The 13,631-nt window shown below is 37.0% G+C and overlaps 1 protein-coding gene and 1 pseudogene across 10 annotated transcripts in view; both read left to right on the forward strand.

The window, feature by feature from the left end:
• Positions 1-13,631, forward strand: part of FRYL (FRY like transcription coactivator) — a 254,961-nt gene that overhangs the window by 37,399 nt on the left and 203,931 nt on the right. For all 10 annotated transcript variants that reach the window (XM_065914173.1, XM_065914177.1, XM_065914175.1 and 7 more), the window contains exon 2: positions 4,307-4,478. The gene's annotated coding sequence lies outside the window, so the exon portion shown is untranslated. The remainder of the gene's footprint in view (positions 1-4,306; positions 4,479-13,631) is intronic.
• Positions 259-1,727, forward strand: LOC136152827 (tetraspanin-13 pseudogene; annotated as a pseudogene).

Here is a 13,631-nt window from a genome sequence, read left to right on the forward strand (position 1 = left end):
TGTGGACATTTGTACACATTTTTGCATGGATGTATGTTTTAATTTTTCTTGCTGTATACCTGGGAGTGGAATGGTTAGGTCATATTTTATTTTTGAGGAACTGCCAGACTGTTTTCCAAAGTGGCTGTACTATTTTATATTCCTGCCAGAAGTGTGTGAGGAGGGTTCTAGCCTCTTGCCAACACTTATTATCTTCATTTTGATTATGGCCATCCTACTTGTTATATATATGTTTTAAAATGATTGTATTTGGGGTTGGAGCCGCCGCGGGCGCGCCGCACACTGCAGCCCCAGCCCAAGCCTTGGGCTCCACACCCGCAGCCCAGCTGCGGCCTCGCCTTGGCTAGGCCCTGAAGGCAAGGACAAAGAGGCTGTCGGGAGGCTCCCCTGGAGCTAGGTTTTACCTGCAGTTGGAACCACAGGCTTCAAGATGGTTTGCGGGGGCTTCACGTGTTCCAAGAACTGCCTGTGCGCGCTCAACCTACTCTACACATTGGTTAGCCTGCTTCTGATTGGAATTGCTGCATGGGGCATCGGCTTCGGGCTGATTTCCAGTCTTCGTGTGGTCGGCGTGGTCATCGCTCTTGGCATCTTCTTCTTCCTGATCGCGTTAGTGGGGCTGATTGGAGCTGTGAAACACCATCAGGTGTTGCTTCTTTTTTTACATGATTATTCTCTTGCTTGTATTTATTGTCCAGTTTTCTGTATCTTGTGCTTGTTTAGCGCTGAACCAGGAGCAACAGGGTCAGCTCCTGGAAGTTGGTTGGAACAATACAGCAAGCGCTCGGAATGACATCCAGAGAAACTTAAACTGCTGTGGGTTCCGAAGTTTTAGCCCAAATGACACCTGTCCGGCAAGCTGTGTGAAAAGCAGCCACCCGTGCTCACCCTGTGCTCCGATAATAGGAAAATATGCAGGAGAGGTTTTGAGATTTGTCGGTGGCATTGGCCTCTTCTTCAGTTTTACAGAGATCCTGGGTGTTTGGCTGACCTACAGATACAGGAACCAGAAAGACCCTCGTGCTAATCCTAGTGCATTCCTTTGATGAGAAAACAAGGAACATCTTTCATATGCTGATCTTGTACATTTCCTCTAAGTTAAGCTAATTTGCCTGTTTAAGGAAACAGTACCTGAAAAATTACATTATCGACAGTGAAATTATATATTTTTATGTTTCTCTAAATGTTTTTCTTTTTCCGTTGCTGAAACAAATCTGAAACTTGTGGTCTCCTCTGAACCTCAGTGGTACCTGTAATCTACTGTTTTTCACAGTGTCTGGCACTGTCTACTATGGCCTTTCTTAGCATTTTTACCTGCAGAAAAACTTTGTAAGGCACTATTGTGTTCATCATATTGTGACTCTTAATGTACATCTCACTGGAATAATTGTTATGTGGCACTGTGCTGTATAGATAGTTCTCACTGGAAAAAAAGAGTTGAAGTTTATTAAAGCCAGAAAGTATGAGATTATTATAAGTTCAACAAGGGAAATCTAAACTCCCCAGTTTTTTGTCCTTTTAGGAAACAAGTGATGTGGTGAATATTGTTAATATAAAAGTGATAATTTAGTTATAATAGTCTTTCTGATCACACTAGTGTAGTCTAGAAATAGTCATGGCTTTAGAAAAGTATGGTTTAGGTTTTGATTTTTACAGGTAAGTGCAAAGGAGAAATGATTTCCTGAATGTCCTAATGTGTAACATTTACCTTCGGCCTTCAAAATGAAATGAGTTTGAGAAATTCAGAAAGTATATCTATATATAATCTTGGTATTCTTTTATAATAATTTGAAGTCCAAAAGATTGCCTTTTTAATAAACAAGTTACTATTAATGCATTGGCCATATAGTAAAATGATATTTGATTATCTTATGAATTCTAAATACCCTTCTCATGAAATTTCTCAGTATTGTCACAGCAGCTTGTCAAATCCAAGCATATTTGAATGTGATCTCCCATAATTTGAAATTTAAGTAGTATTGTGGTTCTGTATATTATGTTAAAAAATTAAAGTATGAAAACCTTAAAAAAAAAAAAAAATAAAATGATTGTATTTTTCTAACTATAAGAGTAATAAATGCCCTTTGTAGATATTTTGGAAAATACAGAAAAGCATAAAAGATAAAACATTATTTATTTTAAATCACTATTTGGAAATAATATTGAGTAGGTTATTTATCTCTGTTTCAATGTAATTTTTAAAAATGGATAAAATTATATATAATTTTGAGTCCTGCCATTTTTTAAATTGTTGTTTAACATCGTTCTCCCCCCTTTATTTTGAAATTGTATTTTAATTTTATCCTATCAAAGAATGTCTAGTCTGTTCTGTCTCTCTTTTGTGTTCTTATTTCTTACTACTTTTTCAAATTTTACAGTTATTTCAGAGAAGCCAGACATGGAGTAGGGATAAATATTTGTGGTTAATCTAACATGTTTAACTAGAAATTACTTCCAGGTTAACTGTAGCATAATGTTCCATTTGCTGAATAAACCGTAATTTAGCCAACTATTTTTTCTATTTCAGGCATTTATATTCCTTAGAATTTTTCTTTATAAATAATGTAAAAATTCTTTTAAAATAGTGTTTTCTTTATAAATAGTGTAAAAAAATTTGTATATGAAATTCTCTCTGCATTTTGCGTTTGTAGGAATGTAGTTACTGGGTCCACAGCTATGAACGTATTAAAGGTTCTTGTTACATATTGGCAGATTTACTTTTCAGGGTGGTTGTCAAATTTACATTTCCTCTGGCAAATGTATACTTATTCCTTTCCTAGTGTACCTTCACTAGCAGTGAGTAAATGGGTGACTGAATTTTAGGGAGGCATCTCTCGGATTTGTTCACTGATACATGTATTGCCGGTAGATAGTAGGCACTGAATATATGTGGAATTACTCCCAGTAGGAAAGAGAAGAGTTTCTCTGAAAGACAAGGAAATAATTTGCCATTCACCATTCCAGGGCTTGCCTGATGACTCAATGGTAAAGAAGCTGCCTACAGGCCGCAAGCCACAGGAGATAGATGCAGGTTCAATCCCTGGGTTGGGAAGATCCCCTGGAGAAGGAAATGGCAACCCACTCTAGTATTCTTGCATGGAGAATCCCATGGACAGAGGAGCCTGGCAGGCTACAGTCCATGGGGTTGCAAAGAATCAGACACCCCTGGAGCACACACTTAGCACACATGCACATTCGAGGAAAGTAGCCTTGTTAGACTGATCATGTAACAGCTTGTGTTTTTATAAAAAGGGATGAAAGAGTAAAAATTAAGCTTATTTGAGGAACTTGTTTTAAATTTTATTTTGTTTGAACATTTACATGTTTTGGAAGTCAGAGTGACACTTCGAAATCTTAACTTCTGTCCCTGTTTCCTTACGGTCCTTTATTGGTAACCAATCCCCTTGACCCTCCTGCCCCCTGCCTCTTTTTTAAAGCAACCTCTTATGGATCTTTACAGTACTTTTTAGTAAAATTTAATCAATAAAAATATTCTTTCTTCCCTTTTTCCCTCCCCTTGTTATAAAAACACAGACTATAACAACATATATGTACATACCCTGGTGATGTTTCCTTGGAAATACATAGAGTGCTTCCTTAATCATTTTAATGCTTGCATCATATTCCTGATAGTGGATGCATCATAGGTGATTTTACCAATCCTCTTAGATTGTTTTCAGTGTTTCACTTTTACAGATTATCCCACAATAATCTTGCTGTACACTTTATTTTGTTAGTGTGCAACTGTATCTGTAGGAAAATGTACCAGAAAGAGGGTTGTTGGGTCAAAGAATAAGTGCATTCTTGATATTGTAGATATTTATACTTCCACTAGCAATAGAGAATGCTCATTTCTTGGAGTGAAGAAGTACCTTAGGGTACCTTTTGAAAAGGTCTATAGTGTCATTGCCCCATAATGTATTTATGCTCAAGTACTATGTATGGAAGGACTGTTAAGATGATGAGCCTCGTGTCATCAAGAAACAGGTAATTTTGCTTAGATGGTGAGGAAATTCACAAATGTACTTGAAAAAAATGTTACCGGTGATGAAAGATTTAACTTAGAACCTTTAAATGACAAATACTCATTTTCTTGTTTTTTCTCTCTAGACAGATTCTTTCCCTATATAGTTGAGATTTTTTAGTAAGTAAGTGCTTCTTGGCTAAATTCTCAAGTTCTGAAAACTAAGTTCAGCAATGATATATGTTATATGAAACCTGCTAAAGTGTTACAACTATTGTTTTAAGTAGTTACTGGTAACTAATAACCTACCATGTTTCTCTTCTCTTTTTTCTTTGTCTTCAGCCTGTAACATTCCACATTCTGCTTTGTGCATGGTGAATCACTCTTCTGCACCAATGTGCCTGCTTGTGTGCCTGTAAAGTACAAGCTCCAGATTGAAAAGCTTCTAGATGGAGCCTTCCCATGTTTGCTGTCTTTTCTACAAAGTCTGTGCCTCAGCAACCTTTTCTAAGTGGTAAGTGGTATGTATGTATTGTGCTTTTACAAAGGAATAACAGAGATTTGTAAAACAGCCTTCATTTAAATTACCTTCCCCTTTTTTGTGCCATATTCTCTTTTTACACATGGGTAAGCACCTATTCTTTTGTGTATGCGTGGTAATTTTCAAAATCATATCTGAGAATAACAGTAATACCTAATTTTTGGAGACTTCAGAACATTTTTCCATGTTATAATCTGGTTATAGTATAATATGCAATATTTGTGAAGAATACAAAAATATGTAAACACCTTTTTGTGTGTGCACTTTTATATGCTCTGTATTATCTATTGATATTTTATAATTTCATTTTCATTTTGAATGAGGTACAAGAGGTACTTACTGATGTCACAAGATCATAGTTTATACTTATTTCATAATTAGAGATTTTTACTACAAGTGTTTTTTAAATAATGATCTAAATTTATATTTACTGCTATAGGTGACTACCATTTTTAGTGGTTATTACAGTAAATGAGCTTGCAAAACTGGGTTTACTAAAACTAGTTTTATTTGGGAAGAAAATTGTTTTATGGAATGATAAAAATGTTAGAAGTGAAAAAGCTGTGAAAATAAAAGAGTAATTTCACTCCCAAATTAGAACTTGCATGGTAAGTGAATTGTGTTAGTATTTTATGATTTGTTATTGGTTCTGTTTTCATTTTGCTAGAGCCATGAATTCCAACTTTAGGTCTGTACTCTATATTCTCTTATTATAAGGCTGAGGTAGTTCTTCCTGTTACTATCTTTTCCTACCTACCTAGATATTTTGAGTCCACTGGGTCAAGAACCTTCTCTTCCTAACAACTGTAAATTATGTGCATGTTTATGGAATTGATAAGAGAAGTATGTAATGCCAGCTCTTCTTTTTATAGCATGGCACTGTGTGTCCTTTTTCATATTTTTAACCTTTTTTTGGAAGCATAGGTGCTAGTTAACCAGTATGTTTTTTGAACATCTCTGAGATTTATTCAAAACACATGTTTTGGGGTGGGGTGCAGAGGAATAAAATTGAGCAGAACAAGTGACTGACATGGGAAACGATTAAAATTATTGAAAACTCATTTTAAGTGTCAGTCAACAAAGAGTTACCAAATTTTTATTTATAAATAAAGTATATATGACATTTAGCACTCTAAAGAGGTAAGTCTCCAAATAGAAATCATGTATTTAGATGAGATCGAGTGAAGAATGCGGTACTCTTTAGCTCTAGTTATAATAATTAATTGCATAGTGTTCTTAAGTGCAAGTTAGTTAGTCTTCGTAGCCCTTGGTTTCCTCATCTATGAAATGAATGAATTAACTAAATAATTTATAAAGTTTTTTTTTTGGTGTTTTCATACACACAACACTTTATGTCTGTAATGAACAAATGGATAGATACTTGTTTTTTTGAGGATGCCTTTTCTTCCTAACCTATCTGATAGAGATATTTTTAGACTTCTTTCTTTGAATTGTGGGGTTAGAATAAGGTCCCACTGTCAATTAGTCATTGTCTTTGGATTGTGATATCTTTCTTTTATTCTTTTTTCTTCACATTCTTATCTTTCTGTTGTCTTGACTGTTAGAATTCTTCACTTACCTCATTTGTTCCCTTTCTGTCTCTTGTATCTTTTTAGAGACATCATGTTTCCTTGACCTGTTTAGTATCCATTGTTTTCACCTTTGTATTTTCCAGGGTCCCTGCATCTTACACAAGTGATTCTAATCCTGGGACCTTTTTAAAAATACAGATATCTTCTAAAATGATCTTGGGAGAAGGGTGAGCTTGGCGGGTAGCTGAAACCTACTAGAAACCAGTATTACTATCTCACCAGGACTGGAGTCCCAAGGTCTCATAGCCTGTCACTTCTTGCCTTAGACCCCATCATCAATTAGTTGCACTTCTGAGGCCTTGGAGTCTCCTCTCATGATCATACCACTCTCTCTGTTCTTTTTCTTTATTATGACTTGTTTCTTGGCATTTTCTTGCTTTTCTAATTAAAACCCAACCCTTGTGATCATATTCACAGCAGCATTTTATGTTCTGTTGCCTTTTTAACATTCTGAAGACCCTGTCCAAACTGCAAACCTAAGTTAATTTGCCAAATATATATTTCCTAGTTCTAGCTGCCTGATGCAGTTGGAAAAGGTCATATAACTAAGTTTGGATCTACTCGGCAGTCATTTACTTTATCGCTAAACTAATTCTTCCCAAACTTGGCTTTTTACCCTTCTTTAGAAGACCCCACACCTTGTCACAGTCAAGTTGCCTTTTGGGCAACCTAGCATACTTCTGGACCTATTCTTTTTTACTTCAGAATTTTTCAGTGCCTAAAGAGGAAGTGTTATATCTTATTATAATTTTTATTATGGAAAATTTAAGACATATAAAAGGTAACAGACTAGTGTAGTGAATCCCCTTGTATTCATTTCTCAGGTTTAGTAATTATCTTGTCATAGCCAAATTGTCTTGTCTCTCACCAACTTCCCTCCCATTCCTATACTATTTTAAAGAAATTCTAGGCATCATAAAATTTATTTGTATTTTTGCCGTTGATACCGTTATACCATTGTTAACTTTAAAAAAGCAATTCCGATATAGTCAAATATCCAGTTAATGTTAATTGTAATTCTCACACATTTTATTTATTTATTTATTGGCTGGACCTCATGGCATGCAGAATCTTAGCTCCCCTTGCAGGGATGGAATTTGTACCCCCTGAGTTGAAACATGGAGTCCTAGCCCCTGGATTGCCAGGGAAGTCCCATAAAAGCAGTTGGCTGGATAGGTTCAGGGTCCAGATAAGCCCTTTCCCCTTTGCAGTTGGTTGATTTTTCTCTTAAGGTTTCATCCTCCCCTCTATTTCTGTCCTTAAAATAATAGTTGCTTAGACTCCAGTTCAGATTCTTCTAGCAAGTCTTTGTCTTTGTGCAAGTGTCTTTCTTTTTCTTCTGATTAGCTGTCATTTGTGCTCCATGCTATAGATCAGATCTTACGTTTTCTGTAAGGATGCAGATAGTGTATATTTTAGGCCTTATGGCCCATCTGGTCTCCTCTGCTGCAATTACTACATTCTGCTGTTGTAATGAGGAAGCTACAATTGACAAAATGTAAATGAATGGGCATAACTGTGTTCCAGTAAAACTATATTCACAAAAATAGGTGATGGACTTCCTGCTTGAGATCTATTAAATCATTAAGGTTTGCAAATTGGTGATATTTTAATATTACAACTTTGCTGTTCATTTATTAGGTGAAATGGTCTGTAAGGAGAAGCTATTCCATGTATACTGTTTGTTATGTGGTGGTTATTGTTGTTCAATTGCTTAGTTGTGTCTGACTCTTTGTGACCCCATGGACCGCAGCCCGCGGACAGGATGACCTGTCCTTCACTGAATCCTGGAGTTTGCTCAGACTCATGTCTGTTGAGTGATGCCGATGAGTTAATGAATGCTGTATAGTGGGACAGTTTGTATGGGGAAGGTTGACAGTTTCCCTTAGCTTACCTATTTCAAAATAGTGCCTTGGTTATATTTGCTTTCTCCAACAGTGACTGATTAGGGTCTCCCCTTCCTCTAGATTCCTTATAGACTCTAAATATATTGGAGTTTTGAAAAATTCACTATGGTAATTATCATTGTTAATGCTTAAATTACTTAATCTTTGGCCAATGGGACTCTTCAAGTTGCTTACTGAGTTATTTTGACATGACTAGTAATTTTTTGATAGCTTCTTGATTATCTAGTATAACTCATCATGTACATTTCATCCCCACACCTGCTGTCAGCAGTGTCTCTAAGGAGTCCTGATTCCTTTATTGGGGAATAGAATTTCAAGACCACAGTTTGGGCTCTAGAGGTTCTCATTGCTAGTGGGTTGACCATTGTTTCTAGGCCTTTCCAGTGCTCAGAACTAGGGATTTTTTTTTTTTTTTTAAGGACAGAGTACCTCATGAATTCAAAGTGATATTTCCAATTCAGTTTCAATACTATCAGATTTTTTGTTAATCTTTTTTATTTTATATCTGTATTTTTCAGCTGAGAATTCTAGTTCTCAGTAATACTAAGAATAATATCTTATTAAAATATTTCATAATTACTCATTTATAGTACCCTTATTATACATGTAACAGTCTCAGAGTAGCCGTACAGGCATTTTGTCTTGTCAGGCTTCTTTCCTCATTTCTGTGAGATTTAGCCGTGTTGTTGTATGAAACAGTAGTTTGTTTTTTTTTTTTTCCATTTCTGTATAGTAGGTTTTCTGTTGTGTGACATGCCATGATTTATTTATGCACTTTCTAGTTGGTAGATATTTGAGTTGCTTCTAGTTAGGGGCTGTTAGGAATCAAGCTGCCACGAGCACTCTTGTGTGCAGCCTTTGGTTGGCATATGTACTTTTTCCTCTTGGCTGTAGTCCAGCAATGGAATTTGCAGTTCATTTTTGGACTTAGGGCTCATTTTCCTAGGAATGTTTACTCAGTGGCCTGTGTGTGTTAGTTATCTATTGCTGTGTAACAAATCACCCCAAAGGTTAGTGGCATTACACAGCAAATGGTATTTATCTCGCAGTTGCTATGAGTCAGCTTTTGTGGGGTACAGTTTACCTGGGTACCTCTAGCTGAGGGTCTCTCATATAGCTACAGTCAGGGTGTTAGCTGGGGCGCATATATCCCTGGGCTCGGTTGGAGGGGCCGCAGAGGAGCCCTCTGGAGGTGCTTTAAGCACCCTTAGGTCGTCATTGGTAGGTCTCAGGTCCTTTCTGGCTGTTGGCTGGAGGCTAGTGCCTGTGCCTCTCCATGGGGCGGTTAACACCATGGCAGCTGGTTGGTAGTTCAGAGCAAGGGGGGGAAGAGTTTCCTTTTTAGTGGGCCTTTTTAGTAACCTGTTCTTTGGATGACAACCCAACATGTATGCTGCATTTTTTACTTATTTTTTAAATTGTTGTGGTAAAATATACATAACATAAAATGTCAATTTAAATCATTTTTAAGTGTATAGTTATGCCACCAACAGAGTATATATCTAAGTTATTTTATTTTAAATATTTTGATATTTAATAACTTCTAAAATGTAATTTGGTGTTATAATCATTTATAATAGTTTCATGCCTCCAGAGTCATCCCCAAAAAACAAGGCTTATTGAAAGGAGTCTAACTTCTGTTTTCTCTACCCTTTTCTCTAAGTAGTTCTATGCTAAAAACCTAAGTTTATTCTTCCATTCTGCTTTTTTAAAAATACTACTCTTTAGACAAATGATAATATATGCCTTGCTTTTTTCACTTAATATATTCTGGAGACCACTCATTAGTAATAAATTATTAATTCCTTTTTATAGCTACATAATATCTCATTGCAGGAATAAAAAAGACATAGCTTATTTAACCAATTTTCAGTTGATGGGCATCTGAGTTGTTTCTAATTTTTTGCAAATAGCACTGCAGTTGATAACTTTATTATCCATATATATCTTTTTATGTTTTTGCCACTGTATATTTGGGACAGATTCCTGGATGTGAAATTGCAGGGTCAAAGGGAAAATGAGTTCACAGTTTAAAGATATTGACATATTTATCCTCATAAGAATCAAATCTCTTTGTGTACCCATCAGTAAAGTACGAGAGTGCCTCTTTGTGTATATATATAAAAAACCTTATCAATAGAATATATTGTCAGAATTTTTTTTTGTCCTAATGCAATCTCATAGTGTTAATTTTCATCTTTCATTATGAGTCAGATTGAATATCTTTTTTATAATTTATAGTTTTATTTTTACACATCTCAGAACCATTTACATCAACTGTGGATTCTTTTAGACATAACATAGCATGTTTATCTTGGATTAGGCTGAGTATCTTTTTTATATGGGTGAGAAGCATTTGCATTTCTTTTTTTGTTAACTGCCCATTTCTTTAGCTCTTTTTCTATAGGTTTGTTCGTGTTTTCTGTTTTACAAGCTCTTTACATCTTAGGAATATCCACGTCTTGTCCATTTGTTTCTTCTTCCTACCACTTACTATAGAATATTAGATATTAGATATAGATATTAGATATTAGATATAGAGAATATATATATGTATAGATATATATATAGATATTCTCTATTCCGCTTTTCTATATTCTGCTTTTAGTTTGCTTTGTTTTGCTTCTCATCCTTTTCCATTAGTGTTACATTTTTTCTTCTGGCTAAACAATTCAGTATTTAGTGACTCCACTTCTGTAGCTCAAACCTATTCCATGATTTCTTCAAATTCAGCATACCTCGGATAGAGTTCGACTTTATCCACAAACCTGATGTTCCTGTTCCCTTTGTTAGGTAATGGCATTACTGTTTTCCTACTTGGGAACTTGAAGTAATCTTCTCTGATTTACTTATTGTTAATTCAGCAGGTATTTGTTGAGTACCCACCAAGTGCCAGGTACTGGACTAGACATTAAGTAATTACAGTCCTAGCTTTCAGGGAACAGTCTGATGGGGGAATAGCTAGTAAACACAAACCCCTGTTTAAACAGGTAGTATGTATTTCAAGAAAGAAGTTAAAGGTGGGACATATGATTAGACTGGAGAGTTTAGGAATAGTCTTTTGGAGACAATGACACTTTTTTAAAAAGATTTATTTATTTTATTTCTTGGCTTTGGTGGGTCTTTGTTGCTGTATGCGGGCTTTATCTAGTTGTGATGAGTAGGGGCTACTCTCTGGTTTCCATGTGAGGGCTTCTCATTGCGGTGGCCTCTCTTGTTTTGGACTTAGGCGTATGGGCTTCAGTAGTTGCAGTGTGGGCTCAGTAGCTGTGACTTGCAGGCTTTAGAATTCTGGCTTCAGTAACTGTGGTACACCAGCTCTGCTGCTCCAAGGTGTGTGGGATTTTCTCAGACCAGGGATCGAACCCGTGTCCCCTGCATTGCAAGGCAGATTCTTAACCACTGGGCTGCCAGGGAAACCCGAGGAAGTGACTTTTAAACTGGGATTTGAAGGCTTCTTAGGGTTCACCTGGTGAAAAAAATTGGAGTTCCAGGTATAGGAAACAGCATGTGGAATGATTCTGAGGCACAAGAGAAGTTGAACTAAATTTTACGAATTGAAACGATCCACTTGGCTGACATGAAGGCAGAAGAGGTAGAGAGCTATGAGATGTGATCTGATTTACTTTGTAAAATGAGGTTGAGGGGTGCATGCAGAGGTTGGTTAGGAGCCTGGTTAGGAGGCTGTGGTGGTAATTGAGAAGTGGTGGTATCCCATTCATTCTTCTGTGAAATTCTTTTAGTTCTATTCCTTTGGTGCTTTGTTCATTCTGTCCTAGTTCAAAAAGTCATCTCTTGACTGGCCTAATAGGTTTTTATACAAATTGGTCCCACTCTGTTTTAGTTTCTGTTCACCATCCAGTCTGCTTCAAAAGTGAACTTTTAGAAATCCAAAGTCTGTTCATACCACTTTCTTTCTTGAAAACTCATGGTGGTTTCCTGGGATTGTTAATTTTATGTGTCTACTTGACACATAGAGCTGAAGGATGCCCAGAGAGCTGGTTAAACATTATTTCTGGGTGTATCTGTGAGCATATTTCCAGAGGAGATTAGCGTTTAAATCAGTAGACTAAAGATGATCCTCCCTCACCAGTGTGGGTGGGTGTCATCTAATCATTGAGGATCCAAATAGAATCAAAAGGCAGAGGAAGGGTGAATTTGTTCTGTCTCCTTGGGGCTTCCATCTTCTCCTGTCCTCAGACGTTTGAGTTCTTGGGCTTTTGGATTCTGGGACTTATACCAGCAGCACATCATCCCCTGGCTCTCCAGGTGGCTCAGTGCTAAAGAATCCCCCTGCCAATGCAGGAGACGCAGGAAACGTGGGTTCAATCCTGGGTTGGGAGGATCCTCTGAAGGAGGGAATGGCAGCCCACTCTGGTATTCTTGCCTGGAAAATCCTGCAGACAGCAGAGCCTGGCAGGCTACAGTCCATGGAGTATCAAAGAGTCAGGCATGATTGAGCATGCCGCACGCACATCACCTTCACCCCCCAGCCCCAACCCCTTCTGGCCTCAGTCTGAGAGTTTTACCATTAGCTCCTCTGTGTCTGAGGCCTTCAGACTCATACTGAATTTTGTCACTGTTTTCCTGGGTCTCCAGCTTGCAAATGGCAGATCATGGGACTTCTCAGCCACTGTAACTGTGTGTGTGTGTGTATGTTAGTCGCTCAGTTGTGTCCAGCTCTTTGCGACCTCACGGACTGTAGCCCACCAGGCTCCACTGTCCATGGAATTCTCCAGGCAAGAATGCTGGAGTGGGTTGCCGTTCCTTCTCCAGGGGATCTTCCTGACCCAGGGATCAAACCCAGATCTTTTTGCTTTGTAGGCAGATTCTTTGCCATCTGAGCCACCAGGAAAGCCAATTATAATAAATATCCTCTTATATATCTATTTTTATCCCATTGGTTTTGTTTCTGTGTATTCTGTGAAACCTAGCACATTCCCTCATTGCAGACAAATGAAAGCCCACCTGAAATTGAAGGCTTTGTCATTTTCTATAAGCTTTAAGTTCTGCTCCTTTGAGACTACTTCTCTTTAGGAGATCAAGACTGGTATTTTTCTACCTCTTTTTTTTAACTCATCTTCATCCTTGTCATGATATCTCTGCCTCTTGAACCCTACTTCCCCCTCTCTCTTGTTTTTTTCCTTCTCCTAAAGTCTCCATTTATATCCCCTAATACTTCTTAAATCCTCTCAGTCAGGTTGGCTTTTAACTTTTCTTGATATTCCAGTTCTAAGATTCATCATAGCCTGTGTAAATATTAGAATTATTTTTGTATCTATTTGGAGTGTAGTGAATTGTGTATATTTCATTTTTGTAACTGATAAGAACTCGATAGATATTTGTTGAACTGTAGGAGATTAGGGGCTTCCCTGGTGGCTCAGACGGTAAAGTGAGCATTCCATGTGCTAGATCCCTCACTGAAATTTCTTGTAAAAGAGGTAAGTGTCAAGTACAAGTTTATAAATATCTTGTATTGAACCTTCAGGGAGTGACCTCATTTAGAAATAGTAAGATCTGACTTGCCTTTTGAAACAATCTTTACAATTCAGTGAATATTGGATAATCCTTAAACTCTTTATGCTAGTTTGGCAAAAAATGTTTATATGATAATATCAGAGGATTCT

This window comes from Muntiacus reevesi, chromosome 22 (assembly GCF_963930625.1).
Source record: "Muntiacus reevesi chromosome 22, mMunRee1.1, whole genome shotgun sequence".
Classification (NCBI taxonomy): domain Eukaryota; kingdom Metazoa; phylum Chordata; class Mammalia; order Artiodactyla; family Cervidae; genus Muntiacus; species Muntiacus reevesi.